This window comes from Sapajus apella, unplaced genomic scaffold (assembly GCF_009761245.1).
Source record: "Sapajus apella isolate SASKATOON/1434 unplaced genomic scaffold, GSC_monkey_1.0 scaffold63, whole genome shotgun sequence".
NCBI classification, from domain to species: domain Eukaryota; kingdom Metazoa; phylum Chordata; class Mammalia; order Primates; family Cebidae; genus Sapajus; species Sapajus apella.
The window spans coordinates 369,343-384,582 of NW_022437003.1; the positions used below are offsets into that span (position 1 = coordinate 369,343).

The 15,240-nt window shown below is 42.6% G+C and overlaps 1 protein-coding gene and 1 pseudogene across 5 annotated transcripts in view; one reads left to right on the plus strand and one right to left on the minus strand.

Annotated features, from left to right (window-relative positions):
- The window catches only part of KIAA0319 (KIAA0319 ortholog), a 104,170-nt gene that overhangs the window by 27,837 nt on the left and 61,093 nt on the right, over positions 1–15,240 (plus strand). The gene's annotated exons all lie outside the window — the stretch shown is intronic.
- Positions 11,087–13,955, minus strand: LOC116529717 (annotated as a pseudogene).

Consider the following 15,240-nt stretch of genomic DNA (forward strand, 5'->3'; position numbering starts at 1 on the left):
ACTCTCTTTTCAACACAGAAGCTGGAGGGAGCTCATCCTGCAACGCTTCCAGCCTCACAATGAGAGCCAGGATCCCTCGTACTAACCTACAACGTGGCCTCCCATCGTCCCCTCCCTGACCTTCTAGCACTTTCCCTTTTCTAGTCATGCTGACCTTCTTGCTGTCCCTGCAGTACATGGGCACAGTCCCGTTCCTCAAGCCTTTGCATTTCTCTTTTCCTCTGCCTGGGAACGCTTTCCTGTCAGCTTTCCACGTGATTTACTCCTCATCTCTTCTAAGTCCTTGCTCAACTGTGACCTTCTAAGATCACAGATTCTCTCTTCAGCAGTGTCTAATCTGCTATTTAGCTCATCCATTGACTTTTTAATAGCCAAAATCTTTTTGTTTTTAGAAGTTGTGCTTGGTTGTTTTTCAAATCTGCCAGGATCTTTTTTTTTAAGTCTTGTACCTTGCTACTTTTTTTTTTTTTTTTTTTTTTTTTTTTTTTGCCCAGGCTGGAGTCCAGTGGCACGATCTTGGCTCACTGCAACCTCTGCCTCCTGGGTCCCGATTCAAGCAATTCTCCTGCCTCAACCTCCCAAGTAGCTGGGATTACAGGCACATGCCACCATGCCCAGCTAGTTTTTGTATTTTCAGTAGAGACAGGGTTTCACCATGTTGGCCAGGCTGATCTCGAACTCCTGACCTCGTGATCCACCCGTCTTGGCCTCCCAAAGTGCTGGGATTTCAGACATGAGCCACTGCACCTAGCCCTTTAAAAAAAAAAATTTAAGCACCTTGTTTTATATTTATATGCCAGAATTCCATCATCTGAACTCTTTGGGACCTAATACTCTTGTCTCTTTTCCATTGCTTTTCTTTGTGGTGCCTGTGTTTTGTACTTTTTGTGTGGTTTTGTTGTTGTCTGGGTTTTTGTTGTTGTTGTTGTTGTTGTTGTTGTTCTTTTGCGACAGGGTCTTCGCCTGTTGCCCAGGCTGGACTGCAGTGGTTTGATCATGGCTCACTGCAGACTCAACTCAGGCAACTCTCCCACCTCAGCCTCCCAGCTATCAGGGACTACAGGTGCACACCACCATGCCTGGCTAATTTTTTTCTTTTAGAGCCTTAGTAGAGAGGGCATCTCACTATGTTGCCCAGGTTGGCTTCAGACTCCTAGGCTCAAGCGATCCTCTTCCCTTCCCCCTCCAAAGTGTTGGGGCTATAGCTGTGAGCCACTCCACTTGGCCTGTGATTTTGAATTGTAAGTTCCAGTTTGTCTGTTTTCTCTTTGGGGTTGACAAAAGTTCTCTCAGAAGGAACTTATAATTGTCTTTGCCAAGTACCTGTGACACTGACAAATGAGGACAACTTTAAGTTAATTTCTTTCCCTGGGGTTTATTAAACCAAGCTGGTAATGAAAAGCCAAGCCCAAATCTATGTGAAGCAGACCCGTAGTTACCAATTCTAGAAGGGGAAGTTTATCTTCATACAGAGCTCAGTGACCAAATTTTTTTTTCTGGTCTACCCTTTCACAAACGAGGTTCTACTTCTTTTATTTATTTGTATTATTATTTTTTTTCCTTTGAGACAGAGTCTCACTCTGTCACCCAGGCTGGAGTGCAGCAGCATAATCTCAGCTTACTGCAGCCTCTACTTCCTGGGTTCAAGCAATTCTCCTGCCTCAGCCTCCCAAGTGACTGGGATTACAGGCATGCGCTACCACACCTGGCTAATTCTTGTATTTTTAGTAGAGGTGGGGTTTCAGCATGTTGGCCAGGCTGGTCTCAAACTCCTGACCTCAGGACATCCAGCTGCCTGGCCCTCCCAAAGTGCTGGCATTATAGGCGTGAGCCACCATGCCCCACCAAGGTTCTGCTTCTTTAAGGTTTCTGGCTTTATGAGATACTTTTGTTCCTACTCCCCACCTTGAGTGAGCCCAAAGCTCTGACTTCTGTCCTCTCTGCATTCATGAAACTCACATCTCCTGGTTGTATACGTCAGTGCTGGGTCTGGCAGCTGCCGCTCCACCATCAGCTTTCCGCTCTGCTTTCTAGTGCTTCTTTGTTTTAGGCTTTTGGGGATATCCCTTATTCTTTAATGAGTACAGCTAGGTCTTTAAAAGCATATTTATTATATTTTCCCCAGCAATCTCAAGGTTTTGCCACATTACCGTTTTACTAGATATAGAAATCCAGACTTTTTCCGCTCATGGATAATACTGTGTTTTCTGTTTATAAGCTGTACTTTGCATATAATACTGTATCACAGACATTGTATCATACTGTTAAGTGCTCTGCTACTAGATCATTTAAATGCCTTCATTATAATTCATTGTAGGGATATACAATAATATTTATATCTTAATATTGGACATTTGAGGTTTTATTTTATTTGTAGTAGTATATGTTTTTTTATTAAATGTAAACCGTTCTTCCTTATGAGATTATATCCCTCCTACTTTTATGATATTAAATGTCAACTTTTAAATGAAATAATGGTAATAAGGTTTTTTAATTTGCTTAAATATCTTTGCTTCACCATCCTTTAAAACGTCCCCCAACTTTGGTTTTTTTTTTTTTTTTTGACGGATTCTTGCTCTGTTACCACGCTGGAGTGCAGTGGCGCGGTCTCAGCTCTCTGCAAACTCCGCCTCCCGGGTTCAAGTGATTCTCCTGCCTCAGCCTCCCAATTAGCTGGGATTACAGGTGCCCACCACTACGCCCAGCTAACTTTTGTGTTTTTAGTAGAGACAACGTTTCACCATCTTGGCCAGGATGGTCTCAATCTCTTGACTTTGTGATCCCACCTTAGCCTCCCAAAGTGCTGAGATTATAGACATAAGCCTCCACGCCCGACCAACATCCCCTAATTTTTAAAGTCCTTTTTGAATTCAGCATTTTCTTATTAATTTAATTCAACATTATTATTTCTTTATGAGTGATGAGTTTGACTTACTGAGAAACATTTTATAGTTTTATTATTATATTTGGAAAAGAATAATGAGATATATATGTAGAAAACTAAGAAAGCAACCAAATGAGAAGTTTATTAACTAGAGGTAAGACAAAAGTTTTTAAGAGAAAGATACATGATTACATGTGGTTCATTAGTGAGAATATTCACATAGTTATAATAAAGTAAACCCTGTAGAAAATAAAAGTTAGTTTAAAAGTCTATATTGCATTCGTATGGGTTTTTAGAAAATAAGCTGTAAAAAATAGCCTTATTAAAAACTATACTGCAGGCCGGACGCGGTGGCTCAAGCCTGTAATCCCAGCACTTTGGGAGGCCGAGGCGGGTGGATCACGAGGTCAAGAGATCGAGACCATCCTGGTCAACATGGTGAAACCCCGTCTCTACCAAAAATACAAAAAATTAGCTGGGCATGGTGGTGCGTGCCTGTAGTCCCAGCTACTCAGGAGGCTGAGGCAGGAGAATTACCTGAACCCAGGAGGCAGAGGTTGCGGTGAGCCGAGATCGCGCCATTGCACTCCAACCTGGGTAACAAGAGCGAAACTCCGTCTCAAAAAAACAAAACAAAACAAAACAAACAAAAAAAAACTATGCTGCAGTAAGAAACTTAAGTAAATTACTCATCTTAAGAACATCAAGATAAATGAGACTTGTATGGTATTTGAATATAATGCATTCTTAAGGCTACCTCAAGAGGATCATGCTGGATGATTTTCATTATTGATCAGGTTTTAAAAATAGCCTCAATTTTTATACCAGTAATTTTTGTAAAGCCTTGTATTTAAGCAATATTTCCAAGGGGTAAACAGCATACAACAGAGAGTCTTTAATATCTACAAACAATGTCTTCTGAGGAAGAGTCTGGGAAAATTATTCACTTTGACAATTGTCTTCTTGGACTTTCAATTCTCCTAGAAAACACTGCCTTGCTTAAAAGATAGATGTTCATCTTACTTATCAGAGAAACTCATATTTCTGATAATATTTTTTCTTAAGAGGGACTCCCTCTTTGATATACTGGCTATAGAAGAATTAAACTATAACAGCCGTGTGAGAGAAGTAGAGAAGGGATGATGTGTGCATGTGTCTGTGTGCAGCATGGGAGGTGGCTGAGTCTTCATCTTTCACAGTAAGATGCAAAAGAGAATGTTTGAAATGGAAAGCCCAAGAAATAGGGACATAAATTATCTTTTAAAAGATGGAGGCAAGTGACAGCAGAGCTGAAAGTGCCGGAGGTGGTTACGTCTTCAGAGGAGGTCTTGGGGCTGGGGAGGTAGGCGTGGAACTGCTGTTTTGTAAGACTGTTTGCCTTTAAAAGTGATTAACTTAAAATATTTATAGGCTGCATCACATTGTCTAAGTAAAAACATATAAAAACATACTCTGTGAGACGTCTCTTTCCCACCCTTGTGTCTCACCAATTCCCTTTTCTTCCCTTCCACATATAATCACTTCTCTTTTATATTCCTTGTTTCACAGTCTTCTGTAATTTTTTTGCAAACACAAGCAAATAGAATATATAGAAATAAATAGCCTCCTTTCTTCTTCATAAAGGTAGCTCACTGTAGTCACTGACCTTGCTTGCTTTTTCTACGTAATATCTAGCGATTTCAAAATACCAACGTGTATATGGAGCCGCATCGAATTTCATTACCTGGCTATATCATAATTTGTTGAACCAGTCTCCTGTCAGTTGACATTTAGGTTGTTTCCAATCTTCATTATTCATAATGCTATAATGTACATTTGTCATTCCACTTGTATGCAAGTAAAAGTAAGACCAAAGTAAAAAACCTATGCAGTGTAAATTAATGCAATTGTTTAAAAATTCGTAACAATTAACTCTAAATACGATTACAGCTCACTTTTAATTAATCAGGAGATTTATCCTTCATTTATTCATTCATACATGTATTGAATAAGTTTGGGCTCTTACTATATACCAACACCTCCTATAGTTCCTAGAGATGCAGTTGGGGAACCAGACAGAGCCCTTGCCCTGTGGCTTACAATCGGATGCATGGAAATCGGGCAATGAGATGCTGAGTGATGATGACATAGTGGGGTCACTTGGCAGAGAAGAGAATGCCACTGAGGGAATGGCTGATAAAACAGTGTCATTCACTCTGCTACACCTAATTGCGTAGATTCTCTATGATAAATACTTATTGCTTTTGTGAATTAGAAGAAAACCCAACTGATTTTTTTTTTTCTTAGTGAAGGAGAGAGACACATATGCAGCACAGGATAGCAAAGAACATATTCTGTGGTATCAGACACACCCGGGATGGGTCTAATTCTTAGACACCTTCATCTTTCTGAGCCTCAGTTTCATCATCTATAAAATGGGGATAATAGTATGTAATCGGTTTTTTCCCCAGAGGATTAAAAGTAATGGATGTAAAGTGCCAGGAACACACCGGAATGCATGGTAGTTTTCACAAATGTAAATTATAATTTTAATACACTTGTGGTGATAGTCTGGCCTTGGGACCTGTCTAGAGGAGGGAGCAGTGACCTCAGCCTGGAGGCTGTGTTTGGGAAGCTGAGGAAGGCTGCATAGATAACTGGCTTTTGAGCTGGATATTTCCAGGGTATGGGAGAGAGCACTGGGCGACTGGGAGGTGATAGAAAGACGAGCAGGAGGAGAAGAGAAGGGCCTGGAGACACGGCGGGGAGCATTTGCTCCCTCTCCCGAGGCATCTGTCCTGACATATGGCAGAAATTGCTAAGGCTGGCTCCTTCCATCATTTGAAGCAATCTGTGAAACATGCTCGAAGTTCATCACAGGCTTAGGAAAGCTGCTCTGGGGCATCTTGAGGTTGCTCTTATTTGACCTGTGTTTATTGGTCACAGGTCAATAAATTCAACTGCAGTGAAATGGAAAGAGAAATCTATGAATAATATATTCCTCTTATTATCCACAGGATAGTTCTGGGCAAGGCATACTAAAACACAAGGCAGTGAAGAAGTAAATGTCAGATTCTGGCTCTGTTGAATCCTGGCTGCCACACATGATTGTTTTTCATACACTCAGCCCCAGCTGAGATGAAAGCTGTTAGCCGGCTCTGAAAAATAATTTGTTCCAGAGCAGCATGATAATTCCATCTCTTTGAAATAAAGGTTACTCAATGCAAAAAAATTGAAAATTAGAATTAAAATCTATTCCTTTTGTTCAGTGGTTTGTTTTTGAGGTCTTTGCCTCATTTTGTTTCTTTCTTTCCCTCAAGTGATCTATCTGTTCCTCCTCGGGTTCTTTCTCTTGTTAACCAGTTGTTTGTGCTTATATTAAGTGATTATAGAAATCAGTGGGGATTCAGGATATGGACTGAAATCTGGGTTGAGCTGTTGCTTCTAGGAGTGAAGCGTAGATGTCAGCTCTTTCTCTTCAGTGTTGTGTTTGGGGATCTTCTGGGAGAGACATACATGCGCTGTAGTTCTCAATGGGCCGCCTGGGGCACATAGGCATTTTCTCATAGCTAGAGTTACCAGACAAAACAGTATAAGAATGTCCCAAATACTGGCCAGGCATGGGGGCTCACGTCTGTAATCCCAGCACTTTGGGAGGCTGAGGTAAGCGGATCACAAGGTGAGGTGATTGAGACCATCCTGACCAACATGGCGAAACCCCGTCTCTACTAAAAATATAAAAATTAGCTGGGTGTGGTGGTGGGTGCCTGTAATCCCAGCTACTCAGGAGGCTGAGGTGTGAGAATTGCTTGAACCCAGGAAGCAGAGGTTGCAGTGAGCCAAAATCGTGCCACTTCACTCTAGCCTGGAGATAGAGCAAGAGTCCACCTCAAAAAAAAAAAAAAAAAAAAGTCCCAAATATTGCAGAATGAAAAAAATTATTATTCACCTGAAATTCTTATTTACCTGGGAATCCTGCACTGCATTTTCATTTGCTCGGTCTGGCCACCCTGCTCATCTCCTACCCTCTGTGTGCTCTGTGTGGATTCCCTTCCTGCACGTAACCCAGGTCTTTTCTTTCTGCTCTCTGGTGTTACTCACTCGAAGCTCTTAATGCCGAGTAGATGTAAGCCCCCAGTGACCAAAAGTAAAGGCAGGAATATTAAGTTTATTTATTTTTAAAATATTAAAGACATTCACATAATTCAGAGTACAAAAGGTGATTTGTTTAAAAAAATTCTCCCTGAGCCCTCTCTCCCCTCATTAGCATAGATGTTAACAATTTTTTGTGTATTCTTCCAGAGATATTTTATGCATTTTCAAGCAAATTGATGCTTATATTTTTCGCACCCATTTCCTTTCCCATAAGAGGGGAGTACTGTGTATACAATTCTGCACTTGGCTTTCTGCACTAACAAAAGGTCTCGGTATACAGCAATGCATGAAGAGCTTCTTTATTGATGCAAGGTATTTCATTTTATGAGCGGACTGTAGTTTATTTAATCGGCTTTCTGCTGACAAACGTGGTTGTTTCCAGTTTTTCTTTCTTTCTTCCATGTTTTCTTTTCTTTCTTTTTCTTTCCTTTTTAGACAGGATCTCACTCTGTCACCCAGCTAGAGTGCTGTGGCACCATCTGGACTCGCCTCAGCCTTGACTTTGCAGATTCAAGTGATTCTCTCACCACAGTCTCCTGAGTAGCTGGCACTATGGGTGACGCCACCATGCCTGGCTAATTCTTTTATTTTTTGTGGAGACAAGTCTCGCTGTGTTGCCTACCTGCCTTCAACTACTGGACTGAAATGATCCTCCCGCCTGGGCCTCCCAAAGTGTTGGGGTGACAGGTGTGAGCCACCATGCCTGGCCTAGGCTTTTTTCATATGTGACAATCTCTTAGTAAAAAATGGCATCTCATTGTTTTAATTTGCATTTTTCTTTTTTTTTTTTTTTTTTTTGAGACAGAGTTTTGCTCTTGTTACCCAGGCTGGAGTGCAATGGCACGATCTCAGCTCACCGCAACCTCCGCCTCCTGGGTTCAGGCAATTCTCCTGTCTCAGCCTCCTGAGTAGCTGGGATTACAGGCACGCACCACCATGCCCAGCTAATGTTTTGTATTTTTAGTAGAGACGGGGTTTCACCATGTTGACCAGGATGGTCTCGATCTCTTGACCTCGTGATCCACCAGCCTCGGCCTCTCAAAGTGCTGGGATTATAGGCGTGAGCCACCGCGCCTGGCCTGCATTTTTCTTTTTAAGAGTAAATTTGAGCATCTTTTTTTTTTTTTTTTTTTTGAGACAGATTCTCACTTTATCATCAAGGCTGAAGTGCAGTGCGATCTCAGCTCTCTGCAGCCTCTGCTTCCTGGGCTCAAGTGATCCTCCTGCTTCAGCCTTCTGAGTAGCTGGGACTATAGGTGCGTATCACCATGCCACGCTAATTTTTTTTTTTTAAGGGATAGGGCCTCCCTATGTTGCCCAGACTGGTCTTGAACTCCTGGGCTCAAGCGATTCACCTGCCTCAGCCTCCCAAAGTGCTGGAATTACATGAGTGAGCAACTGTGCCCCCGGGCCTGAGCATCTTTTAATGTATTCAATTGCACTTCTATTTTCTTTTCTATGTTCTGTCTGTTGATAGACTTTTTCTATTGAATTTTTATTAATTTGAAAGTGCTCTTAAGTATTAGGGAAATTATCCTTTTTCTGCAATGTGAATTGCAAATATTTTCCCAGTTCGTTGTTGATACTTTTACTTCGCTTATGGTGATTTTCCATTAACATTTTAAAAATCCATATATTTTATTAATGGATACAATTCTTCCCTCCCCTCCTCTTCCCTCCCTTTCCCTTCCCTTGTTTTTGGGAAAGAGTCTTTCTCTGTCGCCCAGGCTGGAGTGCACGATCTCAGATCACTGCAACCTCCACCTCCCGATTCAGGCGATTCTCATGCCTCAGCCTCTTGAGTAGCTGGGACTACAGGTGTCCGCCACAATGCCCAGCTAATTTTTGTATTTTTAGTAGAGATGGGATTTCACCATGTTGGCCAGGCTGGTCTCCAACTCCTGACCTCAGTGATCCACCTGCCTGGGTCTCCCGAAGTGCTGGGATTACAGATGTGAGCCACTGCACCTGGCCTAGAATGTTTTCATTACTTCAAAAAAAAAAAAAAAAAAAAAGCAAAAACTCTGTACATCTTATAATTTACTCCCTGTTTCCCTCCAGTCTCCCAGCCCTGGACAATTACTAATTTACTTTTTGTTTACGTGGAGTTGGCCATCCTGCATATTTTATATAAATAGAATCATACAATATGTGGTTCTTCATGAGTGGCTTCTTTCACTTAGCATAATGTTTTTGGGTTTTTTAAAGCATATTTTCAAGGCTTGTCATACTCTAGCATATGTCAGTACTTCATTTCTAGTAATATACCTTTACTTGGATATACTACATTATCTTTATCCATTTTTCAGTTGATGGATGTTTGGCTTGTTTCTACTTTTTGTCTACTATGAACATTCATATACAATTTTTTTTTTTTTTGAGACAGCGTTGGCTGATCTCAGCTCCCTGCAACCTCCGCGTCCCAGGTTCAAGCAATTTTCCTGTCTCAGCCTCCCGAGTAGCTGGGATTACAGGCACCTGCCACCACGCCTGGCAAAGTTTTTCTATTTTTAGTAGAGACAGGGTTTTGCCATGTTAGCCAGGATAGTCTTGAACTTCTGACCTTAGTTGATCTGTCCGCCTTGGCCTCCCAAAGTGCTGGGATTACAGGTGTGAGGCACTGCACCTGGCCAAAAGTAAAAATTTTTTTAATTAAAAAACGAAATTTATCTTGGTGTTAGTGTGATGCAGGGATACAGCTTAGCATTTTTCTCAAATGGCTACCTGTTTCTCTAATACAGTTTATTTAATAGTGAACTTTTCTTCAATGATGATTTTTCTTTTCTTTTTTTTTTTTTTTTTTGAGACAGGGTCTGGCTCTGTCACCCATCTGTGTCACCCAGGCTGGAGGGCAGTGGCATCATCTCAGCTCACTGCAGCCTCTATCTCCCAGGTTCAAGCAATTCTCGTGCCTCAGCCTCCCGAGTAGCTGGGATTCCTGGTGGCTGTCACCTCACATAGCTAAATTTTGTATTTTTAGTGGAGATGGGGTTTTGCCCTATTGCCCAGGCTGGTTTCTAACTCCTGAGTTCAAGCAATCCACCGGCCTCAGCTCCCAAAGTGCTGGGATTACGGGTGTGAGCCACTGCACCGGCCTTCTCCACTGATGTGAAATGCCATTTTTAATCATGTCTTGTGGTTGTGGAACTATTTGGATCGATTTATTGAATATCTATACCATTCAGTGATCTATTTTTGCACCTGTACCATCCTCTTTTAATGATTCTTTTTACAATATATTTCATTATATGGTAGGACCAGTTTTCCCTCAATAATCTTTTTTTACAAAAATTTTTGGCCTTTTTTTCTTGTTAATTTTCCCATGTGAACTTTAAATTCATTTTTTCTAGTTTTTCATTCACCCAAATAAAAATTCTGCCAGTATCATTTTATTGGACCTGAAGAACTTTATGGGTTAATTTAGTAAACACTGATGTATTTATGATATTGAGTCTATTTGTCCAAGAACATTAATTCATGTTTTTCTCCATTTATTTAAGTTTGTGTGTGTGTGTGTGTTCTTCAGTAGCATTCTATTTATTTATTTTTCTCGGTAGCATTTTAAGGTTGTCTTAAAATAGATATGCAAATATCTTGTTAAAGTCAGTCTTAGGTCTTCTATTTTTTCCCTGTGGCTGTTGCTGCAGTCTTCCGTTATGCTTTCCGTGTTTTTCTATTGCTGTAGTCTTCTGTGTTTTTGTTATGGCAGCACTTTTATTTTTCCTTACGCAATGATGTGTTGCTGGGGCCTAATATTCTCACATAACAGTAGAAAACAAAAATTTGTTGTCATCTCTTTCAAGAATCGAGAATTGCGTACAAAAAGCCTTATGTAAATTAAAAGAATGAATACATTTACACAGGGGTAAATGCAGTTCGCTTCCAACTCCAGGCAAGTGACAGCCCGCACTGTTCTGGCAGGAAAACATCAGCTAAGCAAGGAGACTGGGTCCCATGACTTGGACTTTCCAACCCTGACAGACTGGCAGGGCAGAAACCACTGGTTCAGGAGTCCTTGGCAGCCCCCAGAGAAATCCCAGAACACTCAGTGCTGACACATGAATACCCTGCCCATGTCAGAGACTACTGGCTACGCAGACTCACCAAGCCACAGACTTGTCTGCTACAAGCATGTTCTTACCTCAGCCACGAGGTGACCAAGCCACATGTGCTAAGGGTTGAAATCAACTTTATCCACAGAGGATTAACCAAGTACCAAGGGCAACAGTTAACATGAATACAAGGTCAAAATCAGCAACAAGTTCTGCAATCCAGTGCTGATACCAGATACAAGCTTCAACGACTATTTTTTTTTTTTGAAGCCTTATTCCAGTTTCGTGAGGCTAGCATGAGGTGTATGCATTTGCCAGGGGCAAATTTATAGTTCTGAACTAACCCATGCAGCAAATGCTGTGCATCACTCACAGTCCATTTAGAATCATTTGCGGTGGATGATGGAGGGGACCGACTCATTGTACTCCTGCTTGCTAATCCACATCTGCTGGAAGGTGGACAGTGAGGCCAGTATGGCGCGGCTGATCCACACTGAGGACTTGCACTCTGGGGATGAGGTGACCTTGGTCATCGTGCTGGGTGTCAGGGTGTTGGGATTCACTTGGGACAGCCGGCAAAATATTAGGGAAATATTAGGGAAAGTTAGAAGATTATAGTCTCAAACCTTTTGGAAGGCCAAAAAGTTTTAATGGAACAGGCTAAAAGCAGCCAGTTCTTCTTAAAGTATTAAGTCATAAGGTAAAAAATTAAAGGCAATAAAAGCTTCCCTAGTTAAGTCTGTTTACCCCACATTCCTTTGTCTTTACTCTGATTTGTTTGCCTGTGTAAACTTTGTGCTGGATGGCCCTCTCAGGAGAAAGCTGAAAAAGAATTACCCATTAATGGTTTTTATTCTAGGCCCTCGAACGGAAACCTTTTCATCATTCATAAAACCACTCTTTTAACCATGCTAATTATCCACAAGCGTGTTAACTTAGAACCTCTGTTATTCAATCTATACTAAATGCAAAAAAAACAAGGAGTCAGAATCAGCTACAATCGCCCTCTAAAAGCAGCTAAGGACCATCCCTGGCCCACTCAAATTTACTGTACTAGGTGTAAAAGTGCATTCATTCATCCATGGTTAAGTCAAGGTCTGCAGAACAAACCTCCACAAATTGTAATCAGCCGTCTCAGGTGGTATCACCGACGTGATCCTTGTCACACTAGGGCTGTGATCTTCTGCATCCTGTCAGTGATGCCTGGGTACATGCTGGTGCCACCGGACAGCACCATGTTGGCGAACAGGTCTTTGAGGATGTCCACGTAACACTTCATGATGGGGTTGAAGGTGTTCTCGTGGATGCCACAAGATCCCATGCCCAGGAAGGAAGGCTGGAACAGCGCCTCCCGACACCAGAACCTCTCGCTGCCGATGGTGGAGACCTGGCCGTCAGGCAGCTCGTAGCTCTTCTCCAGGGAGGAGGAGGATGCAGTGGTGGCCATTTGCTGGAAGTCCAGGGCGACGTGATGGAGGATCTCCTGCTTGGCCACGGTGATGAAGGTGTAGCCACACTTGTGAGGATCTTCATGAGGTAGTCGGTCAGGTCCTGGCCAGCCACGTCGAGAAGCGGGATGGCGTGGGGGAAGGCATAGCCCTTGCAGATGGATACTGTGTGGGTGACCCCATCTCCAGAGTCCATGACAGTGCCAGTGGTGCACCCAGAGGCATAGAGGGACAGCATGGCCTGGATAGCCATGAACATGGCTGAGGGTGTTGAAGGTCTCAAACATGATCTCAGCCATCTTCTCTCTGTTGGCCTTGGGGTTCAGGGGTGCCTCGGTCAGCAGTGCCGGGTGCTTCTCTGGGGCCATGCGCAGCTCGTTGTGGAAGGTGTGGTGCCACATCTTCTCCATATCATCCCAGTTGGTGACAATGTGCTGCTCAAGGGGATAATTCAGGGTCAGGATGGGCCTCGTTGCCCATGTAGGAGTCCTTCTAGCGCATGCCCACCAGCACGCCCGGGCACCTGACGATGGAGGGAAACATGGCTGGGGGCCATCGTCCCCATGTCCGCAGCAAAGCCAGCTTTTTGTTCACTGGAGCCACTGTCACTGACTGAGCACGGGGACCTCTTCTTCCTTTGCGGCTGGCCGAGGAGAGGGGCAGTGGAGCGGCGGGAGAGCATGTGCGTGGGCTGGCGGTGGCGACTGGGCTGGTGTTCTGCTACGTCTCCCATTTAGTTGTTGTTAATTGTTCGAATTTGAAGAGAGATGGATATAATTTAATCTTCTGTTTATTTTTTAAACTGTTTTCTCCTTAAGACTTAAAAATAGGCGTTTAAGCATCTTCTGTCTATGCTGCCAATTACTTCATTCACAGTTGGGGATTGCAAAGTTATTTGGCACATATAGCAGCAATTTTGAAATCGTGTGATTTAAAAAAATGTTTTTAACTAAAGGAACATATTTTAATTTAAAATGCATACTTAAACATTTTTTTAACTAAAATTGTTAATATTAGTAGATAAGAAAGAAGTAGAACCTAGAAATATAAATGTATCAGCTTATGTTTTAAATTGGTCCCTTAGGAAGTTTACATTTTAGTTGGAGAGAAAATATACATACACCTAAAAAATTAATTGCTTCTATACAAAAGCGTATTAGCTGTCGTATAAGTGATTTCAGAATTCAGGGGTATATCTGCCACTTTAAAAACTACTAGATTCTCATTTGGCTTTGTAGTATGTGCATTCTCCATAAAGCAGCCATCACTCACCGTAGGTGTCTGCTTTAATCTTACCTGAACCAATGAATTTTATAACCCATAAGCTGAAAAAAAAAAGCTAAGTAGTGTCGCTTATCAGATAAAAGTAGGTCTGGCTTCTCTTCTCCTCTCCTCTCTCCTCTCTCTGCTCTTCTCTTTTTTTTTTTGAGATAGAGTCTCCCTCTTGTTGCCCAGGCTGGAGTGCAATGGTGCGATCTCAGCTCACTGCACCTTCCGCCTCCCAGGTTCAACCTACCTCAGCCTCCCAAGTAACTGGGACTACAGGCATGCGCCACCATACCCAGCTAACTTTTGTATTTTTAGTAGAGATGGGGTTTCACTATGTTGGTCAAGCTGGTCTCAAACTCCTGAACTCAGGTGATCCACCCACCTCTGTCTTCCAAAATGCTTGGATTATAGGTCTGAGCCACCACACCTGGCCTGGCTTCTTGGAAACAAATATTCAAGATAAGCAGTCGCTTAAATGAGAGAAAAATTTATTTTCTCCTCAAGAATTCAAAGGTTGGGCTGGGCACAGTGGCTCACACCTGTAATCCCAGCACTTTGGGAGGCTGAGGTGGGGTGAGGGGGATCCCCTAAGGTATGGAGTTCAAGACCAGCTTGACCAATATGGAGAAACCCTGTCTTTACTAAAAATACAAAAAATTAGCTGGGCGTGGTGGCACAAGCCTGTAGTCCCAGCCACTTGAGAGGCTGAGTCAGGAGAATTGCTTGAACCCAAGAGGCAGAGGTTTCAGTGAGCCGAGATTACACCATTGCACTCTAGCCTGGGCGATATAGCAAGACTCTGTCTCCAAAAAAAAAAAAAAAAAAAAAAAAAGCAGGGTGGAGTGGCTTATGCCTGTAATCCCAGCACTTTGGGAAGCCGAGGTGGGCAGATCACCTGAGGTTGGGAGTTCAAGACCAAGCCTGACCAACATGGAGAAACCCCGTCTCTACTAAAAATACAAAAAATTAGCTAGACATGGTGGTGAATGCCTGTAATCCCAGCTACTCGGGAGGCTGAGGCAAGAGAATCACTTGAACCTGGGAGGCAGGGGTTTCAGTGAGCTGAGATTGTGCCATTGCACTCCAGCCTGGGCAACAAGAGTGAAACTCCATCTCAAAAAAAAAAAAAAAAAAAAAAAGAGAGAAATTCAAAGGTTGGCTGTCTGGGGCTGTAGATAGTGCCATGCTTTCCAGGACCCAGCTCCTTCCATCTCCCCAGCACTGGCTTGCTTTCTCAAGGCCCCCGTGTCGCCCTAGATGGCTGCTGTGGCCCCAGAACTTGTATTCTATTCTAGGCAGCAGGAAGAAGAAGAGATGAGAATAAAAAGAGCTTTCCTCGGAAGTTTTATTCAATAGTTATCTCTTTGACCTGTGCATAATCACATGACCACACTAAGCTGCAAAGTGTCAGGGGAGGCTGGGAAATGTAGTCTGTTAGCTGGGTATTCTGGGG